Source organism: Benincasa hispida, chromosome 9 (assembly GCF_027475165.1).
Source record: "Benincasa hispida cultivar pf3 chromosome 9, pf3_genome.v1.1, whole genome shotgun sequence".
NCBI classification, from domain to species: domain Eukaryota; kingdom Viridiplantae; phylum Streptophyta; class Magnoliopsida; order Cucurbitales; family Cucurbitaceae; genus Benincasa; species Benincasa hispida.
Window position 1 is genome coordinate 90,355,276 of NC_143486.1, and position 12,310 is coordinate 90,367,585.

The following is a 12,310-nucleotide window of genomic DNA, read 5'->3' on the forward strand; positions in this document are numbered from 1 at the left end:
GTTATTTGTGACTGATAAGTGTTCGTGCTGTGTTCGTGCAGTGTTACGGTCATGTAGATCGAGTGTTCATGGTCGTTGTTGTTCAATCAGAGTACGTATCGGAGCGTGGAGACGCTTCTTCATATGTGTGTAAAGTTTCCCTTTGTACATTTGGTATTTGTTCATGCTATAATTTCTAGAATTATTTGTATAATCGTTTGTTTGAAGTCGACTGTAAATGATTTGTTGATTCATGATTGTAATTTGGAATAGTCTTGCTTCCGCTGCTCACGGAAATCTTGTTTCTGATTTCCTTCAATTACATTGTGGCTTAAAAGATTAATACATTTTGTGATCAATACATTTCTATATTCTCCTTCGATTCCATCTCCATCTTCATTTACTTAGCCTCCTTTACTTTCATTGCATCACTAAATAAGACTGCTAGAGTATCGCATACTTAATCATGTGGCATAGGAGTATGAATGTAGCAAACCACCGGGAGGTGTGCGTTGTGCGAGTGTTGTGAGAAAACCTTATTTGTTTAGTGTGAAGTTGTAGCAACACTTATCTATAAGCGGACGCAATGCTTGTCTATGAGTACAATCAGTAGTAACCAACTGCTCGGGAGGGTAAATAGTTGATCGCATTAAGCAATGTAAGCAAGTGTTCATTAGAGATAGGAATAATCTTACGTCAACCATGTTTATGTGATTATCTTGTCTTATGAGCGCATCATTCATCATTTAGGCATACTTGGGAGAGTAGTCTAAAGACCAAATCTAAACTCGAGAGAGCGGATTGGATCGCATAAGTAAGAATGGGGAACTTAGAAATAAGCTCTGTTTGCTACAACATAGCGTATGCACCCTTTAAGTAGAACATGGTGGTATGTGGTCATCTTGTTTATGTGTGAGAGCACGTGAGCGAGAATAGAGGCTTAGAAATAAGGCCTCGCGACACCATCTTATATACATCTCATGCATCTTCGTCAAGTGTGTATAGCATGATCGCATAGCTTGCGTTGGCTGGGGTTGCCCTTGCGGTCAAGCTTAGTGTTGCAATGAAGGCATCCTCGCCATTTTATCTATTTTTCCATGCATATTGCTACGCGTTAACAGTTGTCGTGTCTCTACCTCTCAGTCATACTTCCACCGCTTAATCTGATAGTTAGGAGTAGGAGTAGTGCGTAGCTCATAACCCTCAACATTTTTTTATTCTTCACCACAAACACATTACCGCATAACATTTAGCTACAAGTCCCTAAGTTCGACCTCGGATCATCCGAGAAACTTGCGATCTCATTATACTTGGCAAGAGCGCAAGAAAACTTGTGATAGAAACACATGGTCATTGCACAAGAGATTAACGCACACTTTCCATTCCAATGCATGACCACCGACGCATGAAAACAACCGCATAATCTAAGACATGCACATCACATATGCGTTCCATAATTTTCCAATGCATGACCACCGACGCATGAAAACAAACGCATAATCTAAGACATGCACATCACATATGCGTTCCATAATTTTCATCAACAGTGAGGGTTGACTCAACAATATCGGCTTAATAAACCTCAATTTCAAGGGTGACCGGGTAGATAATTGGGGACATAGGGTGTAAGAAGGAATTCGCTCCTACCCGCTTTTAGGGATAGTAGAGAGGTTGTTCCCTTAAAGTGCTAACTCCGAGTCTTGAACAAGAGGCCCCACCCTCTCATTGGCCCAAGAGGGACTCAGTTACTTGATTGGATCACAAATCAATTGTTCATTAGAGGATCAGTGGGATTTAAGGAATAAGAGGTAATCTCGGGGGTAAAACAAACATTTAACCTAACTGTTATTACGAACAACCTGTGAAGGGTTAACTTACTAATCATGGTTATATTGAGTAGACATAATATATCTACAGTGAGGATAATTCAACTATGGGCTTTATTAGAGCAACCCATTATTAACGAATGGGGGTTAATTCGGTATAATGAGTTTAGCCACACGATCTGTAGGTCTACGAGGTCCCCCTACTAGCTCGTTAATGGATTAGCTTTAGAGTAGCATGATAAGTTAATTTGAAACGTTCAAATTAGAATTAAAGGAATCAGTAATTATATGAGATATAATTATACGTTTAATTTTAAGAATTAAACGGAATAGGAGAATTAATATTTAAATATGATTTCAATATATGAAGGTGGATTTATGTAAAATTAATTTAATATTTGTTATTAAATTAATTTATTTAAATAATTATTTATTAATTTTATTAGAAAAAATAATTTTACAAAATTAATAATATTTTCAATTTTAGAAATCAAATTTATTTTTAAAATCATTTTGGTAAAAATTGAAAAAGTTAGAAAAACACAAAAATGGAATTATGGTTTTTTCCAATTACACCTTCAACTAGCCCACACAAAACCCACTTCATTTGGCTTCAATAACTCCAAGCATGAGCTGCATCTCATGCAACCATCTTCTTTGCATGATAGTCTGCAGTATATTGAGAAGAGTGGAGTGGAATTGAGGCATGCATCTATAGATTTTTTGTTGAAAAATTCAAGTTGAAGAAGGTGTTCTTCAAGTGGGTTTTTCTCCAAGTTCCCTTCATTCAAGCTTATTTTGAGTCCCACAACTCAATCTAAAGCTCTAAGAGAATAGTAGGGAAGATCTTGAGGTGGTCTACAACAAAATTTGGAGAAATTTGCAGTTGAGAATCAAGATTTCAAGAAGTTCTTCAAAGGTATGGCTTGAAACCCTCTTGTTTTAGTACGAGCATGCTTTAGTTACTGCCAGAATTAATGAATTAGAGTGTTTATTGATCCTTGTTGCTTCCGCTACCTGTTGATATACTCCAACACTAGTTTATTGTATTTTTATTTTATTCTTTTATAATCAACATTGTACAAATGTAAACCCACTAGAGTTTTGTCCAAGTGGGAGCTTGTTGGGTTGTATGTTCTAAAACTCGCAGTTTGTAAACATTAAACATATCTATTTTGCAATAAAGATGTTATTAAGATACATTCAGTAAAATTGTTGTTGAATAAGTAAACTGCACTTGTAAAAGTATAAATCCAATAAACTAAAGAACCCTTAGCTATAGCATGAATACTTGAACCTTATATCTACACAAAAGTGGATCAAGTTTGAGTATATAGCTAAAACGGTTTATAAATATAGGAGTTGGAGGTACTTTATCCTAAAAACACTATGAATGCGACCCACTTTGTATTTAAGACAAACGATGTGATCCTGAATCGTTCATATAGAGACATGTGATTGGGGGCATCTTATGAAAATGCAAAAAAAAATTGCATAAGACTGGACCACGATATAGTCACTTTTCTTTATAATACCATTTACTTTTCAAACTGACTGTTTCAATTTAATGAGCTAAAGTAAATTAATCTTGATCATGAGCTAACTATGAACTCTTGTTTATTCAGGATTATCCTTTAATCTGTATGGGTGATAGCGGCTCAACAGCGCCGACTCAATAAGCCTCCTATTTTAGAGGTAACACCGGATAGATATCTGAAGACATAATCCTATAAGATAGAATTCGCTCATACTCGATTTCAGGGTAAGTAGATAAGTTGTTCCCTTAAGTACTGACTCCTAGTCTTGAACAAGGGACCCTGCCCTCTCTATGACTGAGAGGGACTCGGTTTATTGGTAGGACCATAAACAAATTATTCATTAATGGATCGGTAGAGACTTAAGGAGCAAGATGTATTACAGGGGTAAACTAATAATTTTAACCCAGTTGTAATTATGAACAACCTATGAACAACTTACTAATCATGGTTAAATCATGTGGACAAAAATATATCTATAGTGATGAGAGTGCAACTACTGGGCTTCAATGGAGTATTTCGGAAGTTAATGAATGTTGGTTAATTAGGTTAAAGAGTTTAGCCAGTTAATCTCGAATCGTTGGAGCTTGTGATTTGTAGGCCCATTAGGTCTCCTTACTAGCTCATATCAGACTAAACCTTATAACAGTGACGTGTGAGTTTAAAGTGTTCATGCTCAAATGTGGGAATAAATGTTAAATATATGCAATATATTTAACGACGTATCATTCAATTGGAAATTGAATGATAAAGAGAGAGTTGGAGATACTTAAATAAGATTTAAATATCAAAACTATGAATACGAATTCATTGGCATTAATGTTGGTTTAATAATTGAATATTAAATTAAACTAATTAAATTGTTTAATTAATTATTTAAAATAATTTTGAATTAAATGGAATTAATCAAAGTTGGACAAAGTCAAATATTGACTTCACCATGATTTAAAGGTCAAAGATCAAAAGTTGACTTCACTAAGTGGAAAATTTCAAAATTAGTGAAAACATCCAACTTTTAATGAATTAGTAAGTAATTCATTCTGCAAAGTATTGGTTCTACAAAATGTCACTTATTCCACTAAATTGAGTGCATTTTTTGAAGTGTTAAAATTTGGTTAACTCAATTTTGCATAAATTACATGTAATTGCTCTATAAATAGGATGGATAGAAATTAATTCTTCTTGGCCATTTGGTGAGTTTCAAGTTGAAAAACAAATTCTTCTTGTCAACTTAAAGATTCTAAAAGAGCTTTAGAAATTAAGTCAATTCTCTCTCAATTTCTATACTAAATTTACCCCTACAAAGTTACTCATCGGATTCCACCATCCCATTCTAAAGCCGAAGAATAGTCTGAAAATCTCTTGTAGTGGCTCATAGCCGGTTCATGAGGAGATTGGAATGGAATTAGTGGTCAATTTAGAGCTATAAAGGTTGTAACTCAAACCCTAATTTCAAAATTATTTGCATGCATGTTTAATCTTTAAAATTAATGAAATTTAGAGTTCTTAAGATTCAATTTGTTTTCGCATGTGTGTTGTTTATTCTAACAATTACAACCCAATATAATGTTTATACAACTCCATATCTAACTTAGATAACCTTAACTCCTAGGTTACAAAACTCATAAAGAGCATACTTTAATCCAGAAGTGTGGCTACAGTGTAGTAGACCTTGACCTCAACAGCACCCTGAAACTTCTCTTTTTAACTACCTAGGAAGAAAAACATAAAAGAAAAGAGTGAGCTAAAAGTCCAGTAAGTGGTAAACAAACTACAGGATCTCTTTCAACCGTTAAGAGCAAACGACTCAATAATAGCATATTAACACAATGAGGTCATTATTTAAACCTCAGGCTTGAATGTATCCATTTCCTACTATCTCTACACACAAGGTAGACAATTAAACATTTTCTCTTATGTGCACATAGCTCTACACTATGTAGGCTCATAAGCTAGATCCATCGGTCCTCAACCATCCTACATGAGGTTCTTCCATAGGCTCAGGAGCTAGGTTTTACGACCCCCTGACCATCCTGTGAGATTCTGCCACAGGCTCAAGAACTAGGCCTTATGACCCCCCCCAACCATCCCATGCGGTGTATCCTTTATCACCATGCAAATTACATGTATGGAAATTCACAATTACAACTAAAGACAACTCATAGTTTACTAGTAAGGTTTTCCCCTTCTTCGAAGTCTTTTGGTTTCCTGGTTCCTCCTTATATCTCGAGCCAACTGCAACAGACGTGAAATTAGGCCTTGAAAAAACCTAGGACAACAGTGGTTGCAAGGTAGCCTTCCTCAGCACTAGTTGGATACATGGTTGCCTCCCCAGGCAAGTTGGACGCATGGTCCACCCTCTTAGTTGCATTTGCTGCCTTCTCAACTCATCTCAGACTCAGTTGGATGCCTGGACTTCTTTATGGACGCATGGCTAGTCCACTATAATACATAGCCTACCCTTAGAACCCTAACTCTCTCAAACACACCCCCTTTTTAATCTTATTTGAAAGAACTTTGAATTGTGAGGTGAAATTAGGCTTCTTTGGGGTATTTATAGGCAACTTAGACCATCTTTGTCACTAACTCCAAGTCTCCAACGCATGACACCTCATTTTGCATGAAAATCCTAAGTGTCAACAGTATGCAAGGTCCAACACAAGGTTACTTGACACTTCATACTTGCATGCAAGACTTAGATGTCTACACCTTGCATAGACAAACGCATGCTACCCTCTAAGGTGTCAATCCAACACTTTGCATGCTCCACATTACACCTTGGGCGTCCACATCAAGCTTTGACACTTAGTCAAATTCATGTCATGTTGCCACTTAACTTCCTTAGATGTCCACCTTAAAATTGGCCACCTCCTCTTTTGAAATTTGGTCCAACTAGTGTACGCATAACCTAATTCCTCATCCATCATGCGTCCAATTGTGTCCATTCCTCAAAGTATGCATCCAACCACTTCATTTTCCACCCTCTATGCATCTAACATGCCCCTATTAGAGTGTGTGTCCAACGAGCTGTCTAACACTTAGTCAAATTCTCAACTTGGACCTCTCAAGCATTCATTACCTCAGTACTATACGTCCAACTCTAGTTTTCTTACCTAGTTATGCATAGTTTAATGCATGGTTGTCCATCACTTAACCATTTCTTCCTGTATGCGCTCACATAGCCTTAGACATCCCAAGATGATTCATCTTACTCTAACATGCATCCAAATGAATCTATTCTTGTCCAAGCATGCGTTCAAGACCCCTACAATTCCAATTATGCTTCCAACTCTAGGGTAACTCATCAAAATCTAAGCCTTTACTTCTAACATACTTAGTACATAATCCAAATTTCTTATTCTACCTTGGACTATGCGTTCACATTGTCTCTCAACACTTAGTCATTTTGTTATCCTTTATTTTCAGGCCAATTCTTGCCTTTAGGCTTCTCTAGGTTCAAAGCATATTTTGAACACTTAGCCAAAATTCTGACTCCAACCTAGTATCCCCCCAACACTTAGAAAATTTTCCCTAGGTACTACTATTTCCTCCAAAGCATAGTTCAAACTCTTAGTCAAAATCTTACGCTCCAAATTTTCAGCTTGCGTTCCAACTAAATATTCTTAATCCCAATGATTATTTAATGATCTTTAAACTTAAGTGGAGGGAAAAGAAATCGAAGGCTTACACATGTCTTACTTCAAGTATATATTAATTAATGTCTAACATACTTATATTTTATATATGATATACGATGGATGAACTTAGAATATCATGCTTATAAGATGAAACACGTGGTATACTTCAAAATAATTTACTAATTGAACGTTGATTATTTTTAGGCATACTGTAAATACACTTTGAATGTTGATTGGTATTAGATATACTGCTGATATGCTCATGTTTTACTTCAAATATTTATTGAATTGATGTTTGATATACTTATGGTTTATATTTGATATACTATGGATATACTTGAAATATCGTGCTTACAAAACAAAACACACATGTTTTACTCAAAAATAAGTTACTGATAGAATCTTGATTGATGTTAGATATATTGTTGATATACTCATATCTTACTTCAAGTATCTACTGATTGATGTCTAATACACTTATGTCTTATATCTAATATATTGTTGATATATTTGCAATATCATACTTATAAAATGAAACATGCATGTTTTCCTTCAAAATATGTTTAAAGATTGAATGTTGATTGATGTTAGATATATTGTTGATACACTTGAAATTACTATTGATATACCAAATTTAAAGTAAACATAAATATTAAAACTTGATTTGAATTTAAATTTAAATTTGGTATATTAGTTATAAATATGACATACCTTAATTTAAAACAAAAAACAGATTGATTCGTCAAAATCTAAATCGGAGAAAAAAAATATTAAATCGAACAAAATAATATTAAAAAGAAACACAAATATCTCCTATAGTTGAACAAACAAATAATAAATGAAAAAAGAATCGAACAAAAATACAATATATGGTGAAGATGAAAAAAATTGACATGTTATTAAATTTTTAAAAATAAAATACATGTTAATTAAAGAGAGAAGAAAAATGATCAAAATAAAAGACATAAGATTCAGAAATTAAAAATAAATTAGTTTAAAAAAGTACACCTAAAATGATGTACATTAGTATTTACTGCTACCAAAAGCTGAAATCGAGAGGAAAAATAGGAATTAAAAACGTGGTTAAAAAGGAAAAAATCGGCATGCATAATAAACAAAATTAAAAGTTTTTTTTCTTTCTTTATCATGTGTGTAATTATGAAAAGAAGAAATACATGCTTGCTATTTAAGAATTCATATGTCTGGATTTGAGATAGAATTGAGTTCATATGTCTGTATTTAGAATAAAGTTGAGTTGGAATATCCAGTACAATTTTTTGAACTCTAAATAATATTCCTTTATGATGACTATTTTAGTATTGAAATTTTTTTATTCAATAATTCTATCCATGTTTGTGTTAGATAGATTATGAATTACAAGTTTTCTTTTAATTTTTAAATTTTTTCTTTCTTTCTTTTTTCTTTTGGAAAATCAAAGAAAAATCAAAAGTTTTTATTCCTAATTTTTCTCTATGAATTTCATCCTCATCTTTTTTTTCTTCTTCCTCCTGGTATTGCTATGTATTTCTACTTTGTCATGAATTTTTTTAATTGAATCTCCGTCACCATCTTAGCGGTCAATGAATTGTCATCACATTTCTTGTCAAAAAAATGTTTCAAGAAAAAAATCTCCATTTTATACTTTTTTTTTATTATGTGTTACATACTATTTAACTACATACATGTTTTTCCAAATATTAGTATCACTCATTTGATATGTGAATTTAGTTAAATAAAAATATATTTTACAAATTTCTACATATAAATATCGCATTTAATGTAGACAATACTATTATTTATATAATAAACAACCTTAAAACATACTTTAACAATCATCAGTCTTATAATAATAAAAAGTGATTGCCGAAGTTGATTATCGAAAATGATTTTCGTTAAAGTTTGTAGTTGGGAGTAGCTGTTGGAACCTGAAGTTGTTCGCATGAATGTGGTAGTGGAGTTGGTAGCCGAAATTTGTCATCGAATGTGGTTTTTGGAATCCAAAGTTGGTCACACAAAGGAGGTTGTCGAAGTTGATTATTGGAGATGCTTTTCGCGGAAGTTTGTAGTCAGAGGTGGTTGTCGGAGCTCGAAGATGATGAAGGTGGTATTGGAATTGGTTGCCAGAGTTTTGTCGTCAGAGATGGTTGTCGAAGTCTAGAGTTAATCATCAGAGTTGGTCGCTTGAAGGTGGTTATTGTCAAAGTTTGTAGTTGAAAGTGGTGGTCAAAGCCTACGAAGGTGGTTGTCAAAGATGGTTATCGAAGTTTGTTGTCGAAGGTGCTTGCCGAGTCCGTCGGAGTTGGTCGCGCGAAGGTGGTCGTCGAAATTAGATCACAAAAGTTGTCATCAGATGTGGTTGTCGAAACTCAAAATTGATCATTGGAGTTGGTCGTCGAAGTTTTCGTCAGTTATGGTTGTCGAAACCCAGAGTTTCTTCCCATATTGTGGCAATGATAGTCGTCGACAATGGCCGATGGGTAGAGTCATTGAAAACATTGGAAGAAGGAGAGTTGGGATGAGTTGGTAAAATATACCAACTTAACTATACCAACATTTAAAGTTTGTGGGCTAAACATTGAGTTGGTATATTATACCAATTAAATTCAAATCAACTCATGTTTGTGAGTCAAACATCTCCTAATAAATAAGTTAATTTTAGAAAGTATCAAACTGGCCAAAAAAAAATTCAATTTTATTGACCAAGTACGCGCAATTGCAAATTTAAAAACCAATTAAATACTTCTATTTAACATTAATTTATCAAAAAAAGTTGTATTTACAAGTTAAACACTAAGGTCTAAAGTTCAAATCTTGCTAACGAATTTTTGTGCAATTAAAATCATTTACATTAATGACATCTTACAAGTTCCAACTGATATCAATTTATATTTTTCATTTAAAATAAGATATTTGTAATAAATAGTAAAATAGGGGGAAAATGTAAAAAATTATCTTGACTAGTCAATTTCTTATTTTTTTTCAAATTTCCAGTTTCATCCTCTCTTGTCTTGTTGCACACCTTCTTTCATCTTTTTATTTTCTTTCTTTTCTTTGATTTTTGCTTCTTTTCTTTTTTATTTTCCTTCCCTTTCTTTTTTTAATTTTCTTTCATTTCTTTGGTTTTTGTTTTTGTTTTTTTTAATTTTCTTTCATTTATCTGGTTTTTGTTTTTGTTTTTTTAATTTTCTTTCCTTTCTCCAATTTTTGCTTCTTCCCTTTTTTTTCAAAAAAATAATCTTTCCTTTATCCAATTTTTGCTTCTTTCATTTTTTCATAAGATTTATAAGGCTGAATTTCGTACCCAATACTTGAAAGTACCCCATTCATAAGTGAATTAACACCAACAAACCAATCATCCAGTTTGATTATTATAACGAAATATTAAATATAAATAGCAAATGAAAATGGATTTGAAAGATACTATTTTTTTTAATCCACAAATTTGCACCATTTTTAGAAACATTTCATAAAAGTTTGAAATAAGAAATGAGAATAGTTATTAAACAAGTTTATTTCTCAAAAAATAAAAAATGTGAATGATATCAAATAGGTCAAAAGTCTTTTTCTTTTTATAGGACTTTAAGAGTATGATGTCTATCAGAAATAAACTTGAAAAAATAGCATAGATGGCCCAAAATGAAGAGCACAAATTGAAATATTTGTGTACCATAATATTTGTTTACAAGATTAAACAAAGAAGAAGAGTTTGGTTTGGTTATTCATTGTTTTTACGAAAGTGCCCTTGAGAGGTATCGAAAAGAAAAGGGACTGCATGAATGTTTGAAAATGATAAGGAAAGGGACAATAAGGTGGTTAGTTGCTATCATTGATAGAAGCTAACACTGATAGCACATTATCGATGATAGAAGCTACCACTGATAGCATGTTATCGATGATAGAAGCTACCACTGATAGCATGTTATTAGTGATAGAGAGCTATCACTGATAGCATGATATCAATGAGATCATTGATATCATGATATTAGTGACATCATTGATAGCATCTTATCAATGATGTTATCAGTGAAAGAAGCTATCACTGATAACCACGATATAAGTGATATTAGTGATATTGGTGATAAAAGTTAGGTGACATCTATATATCGAGTTTTTTTGAAATTTCATAACTAGTTATAGAAGTCTATCATTGCTAGCCTTAAGTGTTAATATTTCAAGGTTAACTCTAATTGATGAAAGTCTATCAGTGATAGCGGTTGATAACTGCAATCAGTGATAGCCACAATATAAGATTATTAGTAATAGCTATTGTATTAATCTTTCAAAGTTGATAGTCATTTATGAAAGTCTATTAGTGATAGCCACTTATAGTTTTCCATCACTAGTATAGTTCACTCTTTCAAAGTTATTGGTATTGGGATTGATGTCTTAAATCTTTTGTATTCTCGTAGTTTGTAAACATTGTATAAACAAGTTGTTATTAATAAAATAATTGTTATTTTATAAGCATGTATTCAATCCAATAAACTAAAGATCCTAGGTTATTTTATGTTATTTAAACAAGTATATAGAGAAATACAGATAGATCTTGTTTAAATAATAACCTAAATGGTCTGTAGTAGATGGATAAGGATGGATGCCCTATCCTGGTGACACTACTGATACGTCCCGCTTTGTAAGTGTTACAAGTGTTGTAAAGTGTTACAAATGATCTAATCCTAATCATTCATGTGGAGACACGTGAGCAGGGTATCCTATACAAAGAGTTTGTATAAGACCGGACCACGAAATGATTAGTCTCATTATATAACGTTGTTAATAATAGACTTACATTTCACTAAGATGACCATAGGTGACATAATATGGATCCTAAGTGAGTTATGAACTCCTACTCATAAAGGCAGTCCTTTGATTTGTATGGGTGAGAGTGACCAGACTACCAACTCAATAAGCCTACCATTTTGGGGATTCGTCTGACTAGGGAGCTGGAAACACAATTGCACAAGACAGAATTCACTCATTCCCTGAGTTATTCTTTTAAAGGCTGATTCTAGGGCTTGAACGTAGTGGTCACACTCTCTCCTGGTCCGAGAAGGACTTGGTCATGGTTGGACTATGGCTTATTGTTCATTAGAGCAACCAGTGGTACTTAAGGAGTTAAATGTAACTACAGGGGCAAAACGATAATTTTGGCCTAGTTGTATTTACGAGCAATTTGTGAAGAGTCATCGCGTTGTTGATTAGTTATATCCAATGGATACAGAAACATATCTGTAGTGCGAAAAGTGCAGCTCTGGTCTTTAGTAGAATGATCAATAGTTAATGAAATTGGGTAATTTAATTAAAGAGTTTAATTAATTATCCAAGTATAATT